The 15,685-nt window shown below is 42.3% G+C and overlaps 1 protein-coding gene across 2 annotated transcripts in view; it reads left to right on the top strand.

Annotated features, from left to right (window-relative positions):
• Positions 1 to 15,685, top strand: part of LOC111870866 — a 30,870-nt gene that overhangs the window by 7,268 nt on the left and 7,917 nt on the right. Inside the window, exon 1 of one of the 2 annotated variants that reach the window (XM_023863459.2) lies at positions 6,126 to 6,497. The exons of the other annotated variant lie outside the window; for it this stretch is intronic. The gene's annotated coding sequence lies outside the window, so the exon portion shown is untranslated. Of the gene's footprint in view, positions 1 to 6,125; positions 6,498 to 15,685 lie in introns of those variants that run through there. 2 annotated transcript variants of the gene reach the window in all.

Raw genomic sequence — 15,685 nt, 5'->3', positions numbered from 1 at the left:
GTGAGAGAAATACACCTGATGATGGCCATTTACGGCCGAAACATGTAGTGTAGAGGAAGAGAAGACAAAAGAACTACAATAAATTGTTGCACTTAGGACGGAGTTTGTGTCATACATTGTGTGGAGTGTAACAGGATGCTTAAATATAATATTATCTCACCCTCCTTTAATATTTTTCAAGAATAGGGTTAAATGGAAAGAGAATGTTGTCCCTGTGCTTAATGAACCTCCACGCCATGAAAATATAATGGAGAATGGAGGTATAGCTCCATATATTCTTAGTCGCGACACTAGATTGAGATTTGTAATATGTTTCACGATATGTCAGGTTTAACACGCGGAGAGAGCAACGTGTACTAATTAGACAGAAGGTTGGGTGGGCCCAGGGCCAGGCTGCAAGAGAGGGGGAAGGGAAGCTTCCTTTTCTCCTGTCTGGGATCTAACCAGGGACGTCCGTCGCATTGTAACCGACTGAAATATTCGGACGCAACAAACGTTAGGGGAAACGGGCAGTAGAGAGATTAAGTTAATATTCAGAGCTGCAATAACAAAATTATGTAAAGTAGGAATTAACGTACAGGGCGCGCGGTAGCGTAGTTGCTTGAGGCACTATGATACAAGCTGAAAGGTCGTGGTTTCAAGTCCCGCTGAGGTGGATTTTTTTCAATTGACCTAATCCTTCCAGCCTCGCTATGGTCCTGAGGTAGATTCAGCCTCTAAGATAAATGAGCACCAGGAATTTTCCTGGGAGTTAAAGGGCTGCCGGCGCGTATGGCTGAAAACCTCACCGTTGTCTGTGAGCCGATTGTTTAGAAAATATGGGAGCTTCGACGTTTCACAACCTTATGGGCCTCGACAGCATGTTACAGGGATAGCTTTACCTTTTTACCTTTCAAGAATTAATGTCTTGTACCTGCATGAATTATACATTCGGCGTGTAGAATCCAGTGGCTACAGTACGATCATAATGAAGCAGATGATGGAAACATAGGTTTCCGTTGAGAGCGAGGGCGCCTAGAGCCGAATTTATATATGGGGTACGGAGGGGGTGCGTTTCTAAACGCCTCGTGATCACTGATTAGACATTGACTAAAACAGATGTTAGAATTGAATGTATTTCTGGAATTAGTGTTGAAACCAGCGAGTGTGTTATAGTTATTGCAGTTACGACCTCTATCTGGTCAGTAAATCTATTCGCCAATCAAAACTCGGTCCACAGTCACACATACTCCGTGACAATATATGTAGTCCGAGATACTGACAGTCTCGTGAAATAACTGTAGACACACATCCACGGACGCAAGATGAGAAGATTGTCATGAAAGATAAATTGGTACGGATTTATAAGGAGACACTCGTGGTCTACCTCAAGGTACTGCAGCAACCGAGGAACGTTACGACAAAAGTACGTGAGGATATCGGTGTACCCGGCCGGGATTAGAACCAAGTACCAGTGAACACTAAAACAGGATGTTGTGAAGACATTGGGGAAGTTGGGTGACGTAAGTGCCGGGAGGCAGGGGAACCCCGGCTGCACGCAATACTTTCTCTCTCTCTCTCTCTCTCTTAGATCACTTTCACTCTACTTCCTTCTGTCTTCCTCCTGAGCTACAGTGCGCGGACGCACGAGGCTAACTTGCGGCTGCTTGAGGCGTTGTCACTGCATGTACAGTGCAATTATTTCATGGGGGTCTGTAATCGCGACTGCGCAGCTCAGTTGCTCGGGCCCGTGTTCACAGGCTTCACTCCTCAGCTGCGAGGGCGCTGGTTGATGTACATTTTTTTTATTTATTTCTCTGCGAATTTACAATCTACTCACTACAGCAAGGAGTAATAAGTAAATTGGTTCAAAGTAGGAACGTGAGTAGAGAATCAACCAGCGTCGATGCTCTTAAACACAATTGATGCTAGAATTTATTGCTTAACCCAATTTTGTCTTTTCGGAAGGTCGGATGGCCATTGTCTCTTCAATCTCCGTACAACGTTGGGAGGGTTTCTTATTTCTTCAATAATCTGTTGTCATGTCCTTGTAGTCGTTGTGGTTGATGTACATAAGTACATTTGTTTAGGAGGAGTTCGTTTCGAATATCAGCCAAGACACCATCTATTCTGAATTTCCACTTAGTTTTCCTCAGTTATTCCCGGAAATGCCGGGATATTACCTCAATTAAGCCACGACCACTTCCTTCCAAATGTACTGGAACTTACTGTTCATAATTCATCTTACTATTCGCCGCTACGTAATCCAGACATGGGAAGCATCGTAGAATAACCCTCCCTCAAGAAATCATAACTGGTTTCATGAGACGGCTGTGGAGACCTCCGGAATAATAACAGAGCGCTATCATCCTAAAGTTTTAAAATATTTCAGCCGCTTAGGTAGAAATGTCTCAAGCTCCTGTTCTCAAGGCGGGCCACAGAGATACGGGGTGCTAACAGAATCAAGCCTGTGGCATTGGGGCAGGTAAGGTAAAGCTATCCCTGTAACAGGCCGTGGAGACCAGTAGGGTTGTGACGTCAAGGCTCTCACATTTTCTAGACAATCGGCTCACAGATGGCGGCGAGGTTGTCAGCCTTACGCGCCGGCCACCCTTTATCCCTAGGAAGATTCGTGGTACTCATTTCTGTTAGAACCACCTCTTCGGGAATCGAACACTCGACCTTCCAGCTTGTAGCATAGTGCCTCAACCAGCGATTTTTGATGCGAACCATAATTACGGATCAAAGTCAAAGGAAATATAAAGAAAAGGGAAAAGAAAGATGAAAACTAAGTTAACCAAAACAGAATAAGATAAATAACAATTCTAAATTTGTCCTTGTGTTTAACTAATTAAACAACTAAGCCGTGAGGGCGTATGGGGAGTGGATTCATAGATCCACATTTTCTTGACCTCGGCACTAGTTGGAGGTGAGCTGTCAGTTTCACACCCCGGCTGTTTTACCCCCGGGGAAAGAGCCCTCGTTACTCATTGGATAGGAAATTGGGTGGACCCCAGAGTTGGTCTGGACGACGTGGAGAAGAGAAAATTCTTGACCCTACCGGGACTTGAACTGCGACCCCTCAGTGTTCCAGCACATGGCCAGTCGCTATACCGACTGAGTTATCCTTGTTCTTACAGATAAATAAGTAAACAGAGTTAAGAAATAAATCGACTTAGAAGAAAACGAAGAAAACAACAAAAATATTTAAATATGTAACAATTATGTGACTACAATATGTTAATTATTACCAGGACCGAATGCAGGATTAGACTCTGGTGAACATCATGTACGTAGTTGCAGAGAGCTTCATTTTGAGGAAATTATTTCCATTGCGGTAAGATTTCAGAACAATTGTTCCTAACAACGACACGTGTATGAACAAATTCTCGAATATGCATTGTAATAATGTCCTTTATAAGATACATATGTCCTACCATGGTATCTCCTACAGATCTGCAGCATCTATCTTTTTCTGAACAAACATTTCTAACTGCTCGGATACAAATAAAAACACAAAATGGAGAGATACATTTACACTATTGCCGCGTCTCCACAGTTTAGGTAAAGATAAGGCATGTTTCTTATATTGTTTGAAGCCTGACAGGAGCCTGAAAGCCTGAGATCGCACTTAGACTCCGAGCATTTCTTGGCAGCCTCCATAGGAATTGGGTTGCGAAATTTGGTTCAGAGATTTCTCTGCGTATGGTGACAATCACGATTTCCAACATTAAAATTCAGGAAAGCAGGTCATAAAAATGCAATCCTGAATACAAATCGAGCAGGTAACTTGAAATGAAGGCACAAAGATACAGGCACACGCGCGCAATAGTTCGGTTTACTCCATGGGGCACCAGTTTTGGGTTTGTCTCTTCAAGCGAATGTTGCGACAGTACCTTCATTAAATCCAAGTCTATGTCCGCTCCCATTCATAACCACGTTCTCATTTTATATGACGCTACAGACTGTCTATTCTCGGGATTACTGGGTTTTTAGACTAATCCGTCGTCCGGTATTCTAGAAAATAGAAAAAACATGACGTTTCGGAAACTGGATATATTTCCTTCCTCAGGTGAGAGGGGAAGGCACCTACTCAACTATCGTATATCCCTTAAAAGGAGCTAATCTCAATCACTGGACAACCTCTGTCAGATCTACGCAGCTAATTAATCACCTGAGACCAGGCTAATTCAGCGGGAGGTAACTAGAAAATATACAATAAAAATTGTGACAGAACTCGCACATGCGTGGAACTGGGATAGAAAATGAGGTAGAAATTTGTGGTACCAACCTAGGCAACAAAACCAAGTGCAAGAGCTGCAATACAAAGAAAGGGAAACAATTTGTGAAAACATGTACTATCTACCACTAGTGCCATCTGTGAAACAGCAGTAAAGTTCTACACCTTTATTCGGGAGGTGCTCTGTTCAAATCTCGACCACGAAACCGGCTATCTTGAAGGAGGCTTTACAGTGGTTTTCCTTAGTACTTCTGGGCACATTCCGAGAGATTATCTTGACTCGACCATGAGGCGAATCCTTGTAGATTCATCTTTCACGAATCGTCCTACTGTTCGACGTTATATAATATTATATTCGAGCATCCTGTTTCATTAATACGCATATCGCTCATTCATCTCTGTACTTAATGCAACTTAAAACTCTTCGCAATTCCTTTTAATTTAAAATAACATTAAAATGACATCAATTGTTACATGTTGCGGCTTTACTCTGCCATCTTCTTCCAATTGTTCACTTTTTGAAATCGTCGAGCTGCGCTAGAACTTAAGTCAATATATCTCCAAGCTATTTCATTATTGTTGTTCGTTTGAGAACGAAACTACCTCTACCTTACGCTTTCTTTTCGTTTTCCGGCGTCTACGTTTCTGTAACGTATAATAATATGTTTGAGAACAGGCGTCGAGGAGGATATTCTAGACTAGGTGTAGGTAGAAAAGGTAAAGCTATCCCTGGAACAGACCGTGGAGTCCCATAGGGTTGTGAGACGTCGAGGCTCCCACATTTTCTAGAAAATCGGCTCACAGATGGCGGTGAGGTTGTCAGCCTTACGTGCCGCCCGGCCGCCCTTTACCCCCTTTAAGGTTCCTAGTACTCATTTGTGTTGGAGGCTTAGTCGACCCCGGGGACACAGGTTGGAAGGATTAGACAATTGAAAAATTCAATGACTTCATCGGAAATCGAATCCGGGACCTTCCGACTTGTAGCGTAGTGCCTCAACCAACTACGCTACCGCGGTGTACTAAAAAGAATTGATACCGTGCAGGAAATATCTTCGTCATGGAATGATGCAAATGGTTTAGAAATACCAGAACGTAGTGAAGTGCCGCTCTAATCCAACTTTGTGGGTCACAAGACTCACGTTAGCGACTGGGTCAAGCACCCGGATTCTCAGACCCTAGCCCAGCTTCATACTAACCTAATACAAAGCATTACGTTCAGAATTAAAATCCACCGCAAGTACGCCTCAGGAAATTCGGCAAGCGGGCCCATTGCGACGCAACATAAGGAATGCAATATATGTAATATAAAATTTTGCTAGTTGTTGCAGTTGCTGCCAATGTACTTGTAACTTTCGCGACTTGAGGCAAGGAAATATTTCAGAACTTTAATATTAAAGCAGGCTACATATACATCATGGCGGGGCATGTAGCACGAATGAGGGAGGCGTGGAATGCTTAGATGATAATGGTGAGAAAGCCAGAAGGAAAGAAATAACTGAGGAGACCAAGGCGTAGGTGGGTGGAAAATATTAAAATGGATTGGATTTATCTTGCTCATGATAGGGACCAGTGTTGGGCTCTTGTGAACACGGTAATGAACCTTCCGGTTCTATAAAATGCTGGGAAATTCTTGAGTAGCTGCAGAATTGGCGGCTCCTCCTGAAGTGCTCAGCTCCATGAGTGAGTAAGTAAGTAAGTATAGTACACATACATCATTCATTGTGCTTTGAGTCGGTAGTTACCGTCCCCGACATGCTAGAATTCCAAACACTGTAGTTTACCTGTGGAAATACCTGTACAAAACTTGAGGAATGAACGTGAAAGTTCCTGCTGGTTCCTCCAGGTGTCTCTAGCATCAAGACTTGCATGACGCTTGATAGTACTGTCCAATTGGAAACATTCTGTATCACAGAAGCACATATTACGTACATCAATAAAGACAGGAAGGAAGACCGGAACATTCTTTACAATTGTGTCGATGTAAAGTTCGTGATATGTACGACACAAGCTGATGGAGCCTGATCGTGCAAACTAACAGCGTAGAACTGAAGAAATGCCTTAAGGATCTAAAGTTGAGTCAGTGCGCCGTCCGTGATATGTGGTTAAATAAACGAAAACAAGGAGTAACACGTAGACATACGACGAGGAAGAACTTGAAACAAGAGTAATTGAACGCCGGTCTCATGATGTTGAGGGGAGCTACCCAGGACAGGACAACATGACTAGCGTGACCATCAGTTCGCGTGGGGCGAAACATTGACCCAGCTGGCAGATGACTGTGAGTAGGGAAAAAAGTTATCAGTATATTTACAGTTGGCAGTAATATTGCATTTTAGCGGCATATTGTGTGTAGAATATTTTAGTCTCACAATATATGTATAGCTCTAGGATAACTATACAGTTTATATAATTACATGTTTCGGTCACTATTTTTTTGCCATCATCGGGTAGTATTTATACACTCACTCTCAACTCTCTCTGCTATCATCCTTCTATTGGCCAATGTTTAAAATTAAGAGGTCATATTTTTGTTTATAATGTAGGCTTTTAATAGTAGACTTAAACAAATAACGTAAATTGTAAAAAAAAAAAAATCCTAGTTTTTCGAAAGATATGCCTCATTCGAAATACAACCTACTTTTAATGTTTTCAAATTTTCTCTTAAAATCTAAAAATCTGCCTTAACATTTTTATAATTAAGTTAAAATAAATAGGGTAATTTGAATTAATTAAAATTACACTAATGTTGGTTAATTTTTATTCCTATTACTGCAATTTTTATTTATTTATTTTATTTGGTGTGTAGTCCTGGATCCTCTGTAATGAGCGTTTTATTTGATGAGCGCGGTAACACCAGCTCTCGTACGGTACATGTGTTCTCACGTCAAATACTGGACTTATGTTATATTTTAGCGTCCTCTTACACTGATTCATGTCCATGGTTTATGCTGACCGTCTTACAGTGTGTACACTTTTTCACCTTATTCTTCACTTCCACACTACATGTTTCAGCACTAATGTGCCATCTTCAGGTGTCTTTATGCACGTTAAACTATTGTACCGCATGCCATGATGTGCGACGTAGGAAGAACCCTGAAAATTTTATTATTTAGAATTCATCGTCATATATGACAAATACATATTTTAGTCATTTTAGAATTAAGACATCATGGCATGCAGTACAATAGTTTAACGTGCATAAAGACACCTAAGGATGGCACATTAGTGCTGAAACATGTTGTGTGGAAGTGAAGAATAAGGTGGAAAAGTGTATATACTTGACTTACTTTACATGTGCGTATTTTCCGTGTTCGTTTTATGTGTAGTGTTTTATTTGTTTCCTGGTGTTGTGTTCCGGGTGTGTGCTTGTGTAGGACTAATAGATGGCAGTTATTTTAATTTGATTTTGTGTTTGTTATGAGCAGTATGTTCTCCTGCGATGTAACAACGTGTAGATTGACAGAAGCCGACGTTTCGGAGAAGCTTATCGCCTCAATTACCGCCTATTTAATGCAGTTTTTTGTTTGCGTCAATCTCCGACCCTGAATGTGGGGCAACACATTCCTCTGAATCGTCAGTGAAGTTCCACTGAACCACACGCCGTTACAAAACACACGAACCTGATCCGGCTTTGCTAAGTTTCACTTCTACAAACTGGAAACACGTGACAGATGTACTCTAGCATTGCGCAACGATATCCTTCTGTCCCTAAGTCTATTATTATTATTTGTAATTTACTTAACGACGCTGTTGGTAACTCAGAATATTGTCGCGTGTATGAGTGACTATAGAAGGGGTTTGGATTGGTAATTGGTTTTATTCAACTCATACAGAACGTAACTACAAGTAACTATAGCGCTATCGCTAATTCACACACTCACTACAGTTCAATACAATTCCGTAATAAATCTTCTCAGTCTGCTGTGTCTTCATCGGTCGTCGTCTGGTAACGGTTTCCAACGCCGTAGGTTCCTCGACTTCCGTGTGCATGTTCGTACTGACCGACAACTCTGTCAAAACATCTCGGCAAGGACAACACATAAAATACCGCCTCCAAAATTTGTGTTGTTGCGTCACGTAGCTGTTCCACGGACCGAGAACGTCGCTTCCTACTGAGTGCATTAGTGCGTGTTACGAATGTGTTGCTTAGCAACGGGTATACGTGCTACACTATAGAAGATTGATTTACAGGAGGATTATTCTTTACTGATTAATTTACGGTGCTATCGGTAGAAACACTCTGTAAGGTCCGACGCTGGAATGAGAGCTGACTGAGATATATGGATTAAATGTGGAGCGAAGCGGTCGTGACCTGATTTAAGGTACTAATCCATTTAATCTGTCTTCAGTTAATGTTATGAATGCAGTAAAACCTTGGGTTAACGCGGTAGCATAGTTGTTTGAGGCAATAGGCTACAAGCCGTAAGTTCGCGGATTCCATTCTCGATGAGGGTATTGTTTCTCTTTCAATTTACCTAATCTTCCAACCGCACTATGGCCCTGGGATCGACTCAGCCTGTAACAGAAATAAATACCAGGGATCTTCCATTTGGGGTAAAGGGCGGCGGTCAGGCCGGCGCGTAAGGCTGTAAGCCGATTGTCTCGAGAGAAAATGTTGAAGCCTCGACGTCTCACAACCTTATGGTCCTTCACGGCCTGATACAGGGATAACTTTACCTTTTTACATTTTATTAACCAGTGCTTAATTGTGTCGACAGATTTTAACAAAACTCCACAATACAAACTTTCGCGAACATCCTTCTAGTGGGAGTCCGGATGTTTTACGCGGACAGACAGAGGGAGGGACAGAAGGATATGACGAAACTGATAAGCGATTTCGTAAATTTTGCGAAAGCACCTAAACTCTGTAAGGCGGTTTTCCAGAACCATCAAGTCCGAAGTCTGCACAGTGTCTGTAAAGGCTGATCGTGTTTATTTGTCCGTCTGTTCTCATCTTTCGTCTCCAAAGTAAGTGAACAGATTTCGATTAAATTTAGTATTTGAACTTTTTTTATTGCTAGTGGGGTGGGACTAAGTCCCTTGTACTGCGGCCACTTCTGGCCTATTGTACCAGCCCAAGATGATAGGTGAGGGTGATTGTGGAGCAATTGCTGGAATGAAAATTGGCAGGGGAAATAGAAGTACCTGTCCCAGGGCCACTCTGTCCACCACAGATCCCACTTGATTAAACCCGAGATTGAACCCAGGCCGCCGCGGTGGGAAGCCAGCGACTAACCGCTTGAGCTATGGCGCGGCCAACTATTTGTGTTTACACTAGAAGATTAACATCACGTGAACATCATAATCTGCGCAACGAACTCTATTGGAAGTTCTCAAAGCAGTAGAGTACCATGCGATGTGATGTGCAGTCTGATGGCAGTTTGCTAACAATTCAGAGGGATGTACTGCTTCCATCTTCAGGGCTAAAGAGCAAGCCATGAAAGCAATTTGCAAGAAGCAAGAAAGAATCATAAATCTTAGTTTGTTTCTGTTTCTTCTTAGTTGATTTCACGGCTTATTCGTAGACCCTGAAAAATATAAGTTCCTCCGAAACGTCGGTAAATTAATGTCAAACTAAATTGCGACATACAGCAGAATATTGTTCTCGTTGTAAGTAATGTATGTTTAAAAAAATTTATGCAACAGTTAGTTAGGAGGATCTCAAGACAAAATTCCGTCTTCGGTTCCCGGACAGAGTAGAGTGAAATAGCTAAAACAAGATAATGAAATAGGTTCCTAATAGTTTGATTTGTTTCATTCTGGTCCGTCACACTAACAATTACAAATATAAATCACTCCGTCCAATGTGACCTGTAAGTTTTTACTACATGAAAACTTAACACCCTTACATGTTTCGGTCTCTGTGACCATCTTCAGAGGGCAAACATCGCTAGAAATAGGAAACCACCATCACATAAGTTGTTTAGACGTAAAGTACGTACACTTATATGCTACAATACATAGTACACAAAATATAACATTTCACAAACACAGCAGTTTCCTGGGAATGTAAAGTTTTTTAAAAATTGTATAAAATTTCTTGATGCTAATTAAAAATTTTTTGGATTGTCAATAATTAAAATTCGTAAACCATGCAGGTTCGTGTTCGTCCTCCCATCGTCTCTCTTATATGGGGCAGATATTATGCCACCTGGCTATCTTGATGTGGAGGTTCTTTATATCGTCCAGGGTTTGCTCGTGGCTGCTGTGCTGTAGTAAAAAACTTACAGGTCGCATTGGACGGAGTGATTTATATTTGTAGGTTACTAATACAATTAATTTATAGGAGAAATTTTTGCCTTTCTGATAACAGTGAGGAAAGACCGGGTTTAGTTAGGCCCTAAGCAGGATCTGTTGTTGGTGTAAAGAACTCTGATCTGCGCGAAGGAAATGTTATGGAGACACTTCTATCTTTAAATTTCACTTTCAGTTTTGTAAGCGCTAAGTGTATGTAAGTGAGTAACAGTGCTGACTGCCGTTAACCTCAATAGAGATACTGTGTTAATTTGCGCAAAAATTATAACTTCAAATAATGATGTAAGCCGTGTGAGCTAAGCAGTTAAATAAAATTACTTTCGCACTGCTTTCACTGCACATTTGCAGTATTCTGCAACGAATCTGTAATTACGAACAGAGTAAGGCGGAGGTGTCCTTGTGCTTAATTAATTAAATATAAAGCTATGATGATGTATGAGTGAGTGGAGGTATAGCTCCTACATTTCTTACCTCAGCGCTAGATGCAGCTGAACGGTCAGCTTCACGTCCTGGACGTTTTATTCCCGGTGAAAGAACTCCCGGTAAAAGTTAAGGTAAAGTTCTCTCTGTACTTAACTAATTAAGCACTACGCCATGAAGGCATATGGGGTAGTGTATGTCCACATATCCATTGGATAGGAGGCTGTGTGGGCCCCAGAGCCGGTTTGGACAACGTGGAGAAGATAAAATTCTTGATATTACCGGGAGTCGAAGTCCGACCCTTAGTCTCCCAGTCCTTAGTCAGTCGCTATATCGATAGAGCTATGGCTACTCCTCAAGGAACTCCCGGTACCCATTATAGGACCCCAGAGCCGATCTCGACGCTGTCGAATAGTGACAAATCCCTAACAGCTGCCGGGAATAGAACTCAGGCCGTCCAGCCCCAAGCTACACTGACTGAGCTATCCCGGCTCTAGTAATTACTAACAACACATGTAAAACTTCTCATTAAATACGCCATACAGAACTTCATATAAGGCATATTGTTTCTTTCTTACCGCATTACTTCAGCACCTAGAATAGAGAGCTTCTAATGGTGCGTTGGAAAGGATCTAGATGAAAGTGTTCTAGACAAAATCTCGGAAACTGCCTCCAGTGACCGAAGAAAACCACAAAAAAAAGGGAGTTAGGAAAGTTTGTTCTGTCCAGGCCGAGATTCGAACCGAACTCATCTGAATAAGAGTCTAAGAGATTACCGCTACGCCAATCCAAGCGGGTTCCTCCTAAACTACGTAAATATCCATCATCTATATACAGTCTAAGGCATGCACTGTCTTCGCTCGCTCGGAAGCCGGGATCGTGGGTTCGGATCTGTTTCCTGTGAGGTACGAATTCTTATATATTATTCTTATACACTGCCGGTGACGGTAGCCGAGCGGTCTAAGGCATGCACTGTCTTCGCTCGCTCGGAAGCCGGGATCGTGAGTTCGAATCCCACTCAGGGCATGGATGTTCAGTTTGTGTGTGTGCGCTTTTCTGTATTTGTGTACAGGTAGAGGCCTTGCGACGAGCTGATCACCCACCCAAGGAGTCCTACCGTATGTGTACGATGTAGAAAAACCGAACGGAGAAGTTCATGGAGGTAGGCCTAGGCCCACTGGGGCTGTTGTGCCAAGGAAAAAAATATACACTCTACAGAACGCAGTAATATACTAAACTCATATTCTGGAGATGCTCGTTTCGAATCCCGGCTTGGACATAGACTGCATTGACTGGTTTTCCTTAGTTCCTTCAGGAATTTGTCGGAAAAATAATCTGATTGCGTCACGGACACTTGTTTCCAAATCCTTTCCCATGCAGCGATAATCCTACGCCGACGTTGTATAGCCTTGACCGGTGATTCCTTAAAACTCGTCCCAGAACCCCTTGGCCTTCCCTATGAAAATTTTTATTCAGAACTGCGTTTGCACATCCCACTAAGGAAGATATCAACAATAAAATAAGACCCCACATTAATAAAGCTATCCCTATAAGAGGCCTTGGAGGACCACAGGGTTGTGAGACGTCGAGTCTCCCACATTTTCTAGACAATCGACTCACAGAAGGCGTTAAGGTTGTCAGTCTTACGCGCCGGCTACCCTTTACCCCCAGGAAGATTCCTGGTACTCATTTCTGTTAGAGACTGAGTTAACCCCAGGTCCATAGTGCGACTGGAAGGATTAGGTCATTTAAAAAATTCAATTACCTCTTTGGGAATGAAAGTCGTGATTTCACGAACTGTAGCATATGGCAAATAATAGTATTTTTTTTCCTTGGCACTACAGCCCCAGTGGGCCTAGGCCTACCTCCATGAACTTCTCCGTTCACTTCGGTTTTTCTAGATCTTACACATTCGGTAGGACTCCTTGGGCGAGTGATCAGCTCGTCGCAAGGCTTCTACCTGTACACAAACATAGAAAAGCGCACACACACAAACTAAACATCCATGCCCTGAGTGGGATTCGAACCCACGATCCCGGTTTCCGAGCGAGCGAAGACAGTACATGCCTTAGACCGCTCGGCTGCCGTGACCGGCAGTGTATAATAATAATATATAAGAATTCAGTTCGTACCTCACAGGAAACAGATCCGAACCCACGATCCCGGTTTCCAAGCGAGCGAAGACAGTACATGCCTTAGACCGCTCGGCTACCGTGACCGGCAGTGTATAAGAATAATATATAAGAATTCAGTTCGTACCTCACAGGAAACAGATCCGAACCCACGATCCCGGTTTCCAAGCGAGCGAAGACAGTACATGCCTTAGACCGCTCGGCTACCGTGACCGGCAGTGTATAAGAAGAATATATAAGAATTCAGTTCGTACCTCACAGGAAACAGATCCGAACCCACGGTCCCGGCTTCCGAGCGAGCGAAGACAGTACATGCCTTAGACCACTCGGCTACCGTGACCGGCTAATAATTTCTTTATTGTCAATATATTCTTAATGCGATTAATGATCTCGAAGTGGTACCAGTTTCCCAATGTCTGGTCTATGCATTCACTTCGATCGTAAAAAACGAACTTCATGTATGGAGGGGCCCCACTTCATCCCATTTCGGGAATTACTGGTCTAGACAATGGCACCCAAAGAAGTATCTACAAGAAAATATAAGGCTTCATATCTCAAAATGCAGCAAACTTCATAGCAAGAGCCGTGAGAACCTCAGGTGTCACAAAACAAACTCCCATTCCTTTACACTCAGGATTCCCACTTCATTTGAACAGACATTTGCTAAGTCGCGCGTGGCCCTTATATAATAGACCGGTGAAAGCTTATCCAGTTATTTGGTAACTTTAATACCAACGTGGAGAAGAAGCAGTGAGCCGGCGGCGGCCATATTGTGTCCATCGAGAAACGAAGCTGCCGACCTCTTGCGGTTACCCCTGACCCACTTGTAGCCAATCACGTCATTTCATTAGAAAGGGGGACTCGCATCGCTTCTGTTCCTGTCGGTACCGCGATACCGTTAATTGGTACCCAGCTTACATCAAACCCAGTTTCACATTCCTCGAGCCAAATGGGTGCATACAACTGCCAACAACTCTTTCTGCGCTGCCAATGCGCGTGCACAGTACACACCTTTAAGGACATGTGTTCTTATGCATAATTTTTGGCTCAAAACATTATTTCACCCATAAATAACTTCATGAAGCTGAGTCTTTCTTCAGAAGCCGCCAGTTGCTCAGATATTAAAAAAAAATCCTAGCATTTTAACAAATCCGAAAGTTCATTATTGTGATTATAAGACCCCTTCACTGGTCCATATCCTGAGCCAGATCAATCCAATCCATTCCACCCCATCCTATCTAAGATCCATTTTAATACTATCCTCCCACCTACGTTAAGCTGACCTAGTAATATCTTTCCTTCTGGCTATCCCACCAGAATCCTATATGCATTCTTCTTCTCCCCATGCGTGCTACGTGCCCAGTTTATCTCAACCTCATTGACTTGACCATTCTAACTATACTTGGAGAAGAGTACAAGTTATGAAGCTCGTCATTGTGCAGTTTTCTCCAACCTCCTGTCACTTCATCTCTCTTCAGTCCAAATATTCTCCTCAACACTCTGTTCTCAAACACCCTCAGTTCCTCCCTTAATGTCAGAGACGAAGTTTCACACTATACAAGACCACAGGCTAAATTATAGTTTTATATTCTAGTATAAGAGATTATTAACGCCGTCTAGTGTGATTGGTAAATGTGTGTTTTTTAATCTTTCATCCTTTACATGTTTCGGTCGGAGTGACCATCTTCAGAAGGACATTAGCAATACATTCGAAAACTGCAATGTCATTGGTCATTATCAATACACACGGATACGTATTATTACAATGTCATAAATATAAAGCATTATTCTTTAATATCGTAGTAATTGTTGAAAGATAATATTATATATTTATGATATTGTAATAATACGTATCCGTGTGTATTGATAATGAGCAATGACATTGTAATAGTAGTTTCTGCATTTATTGACATGTCCTTCTGAAGATGGTCGCTCTCACCGGTAACAATTCGAGAGGGAGCTGTGGAGAAAAGAAATACTGAACTTAGCAGTTATGGTACGAGTACAGGGGATTCGCCCGCTGTCTTGACTCCCGTAACTGCGAGTCATGTCAGAGAGACATGACACGGGCACCTGCCGTGAGACCGCCAAATACAACCCATGACATATTTTCTTATTACGTGGGTCAACATTTGCTTGTCAGCAACATCAATTGTGTTTGCTTGGCCTGCTTACATGTAACCGTATACGCAAGACAGCGCCACAGGATGGCACCAATGGAAGTTACACTTGGTTAACGCCTCCATAAGTTTCTCTGTCACACACAAACATATATATTCACGTATAAATTTTTCCGTATCCTGTTTTCCTAATAACCTAGAGGCTGAACAGACGGGCGTGGTATTTTATGTGTGTTTTACTCTATGACAATGTTCATAAGACAAATGTGTCCTCCTATATTGGCCATGTTCAATTCAGAAAACTGCTAAATGTCTCTAAATTAAAACAGAACTAAAATCAAGGAATAAAACTCTCCAACACTGTTTCTCTGTCAGATAGACTTGAAAGGATTCTGACGATGGGGTATACTGGACTTCTTTTGGATTATTTTGGACTTCACCCATCGTCTGGTATATAAAAGACAAAAAAAAAAAACATGACGTTTCGGAGACTGGATGTGTCTCCGTCTTCAGGTGGATAGGGAAGGATAAACCTACTC

The sequence above is a fragment of the Cryptotermes secundus genome, unplaced genomic scaffold (assembly GCF_002891405.2).
Source record: "Cryptotermes secundus unplaced genomic scaffold, Csec_1.0 scaffold709, whole genome shotgun sequence".
Classification (NCBI taxonomy): Eukaryota; Metazoa; Arthropoda; class Insecta; order Blattodea; family Kalotermitidae; genus Cryptotermes; species Cryptotermes secundus.
Note: the sequence above shows the minus strand (reverse complement) of the source record. Positions and strands in the feature narration are given on the sequence as shown.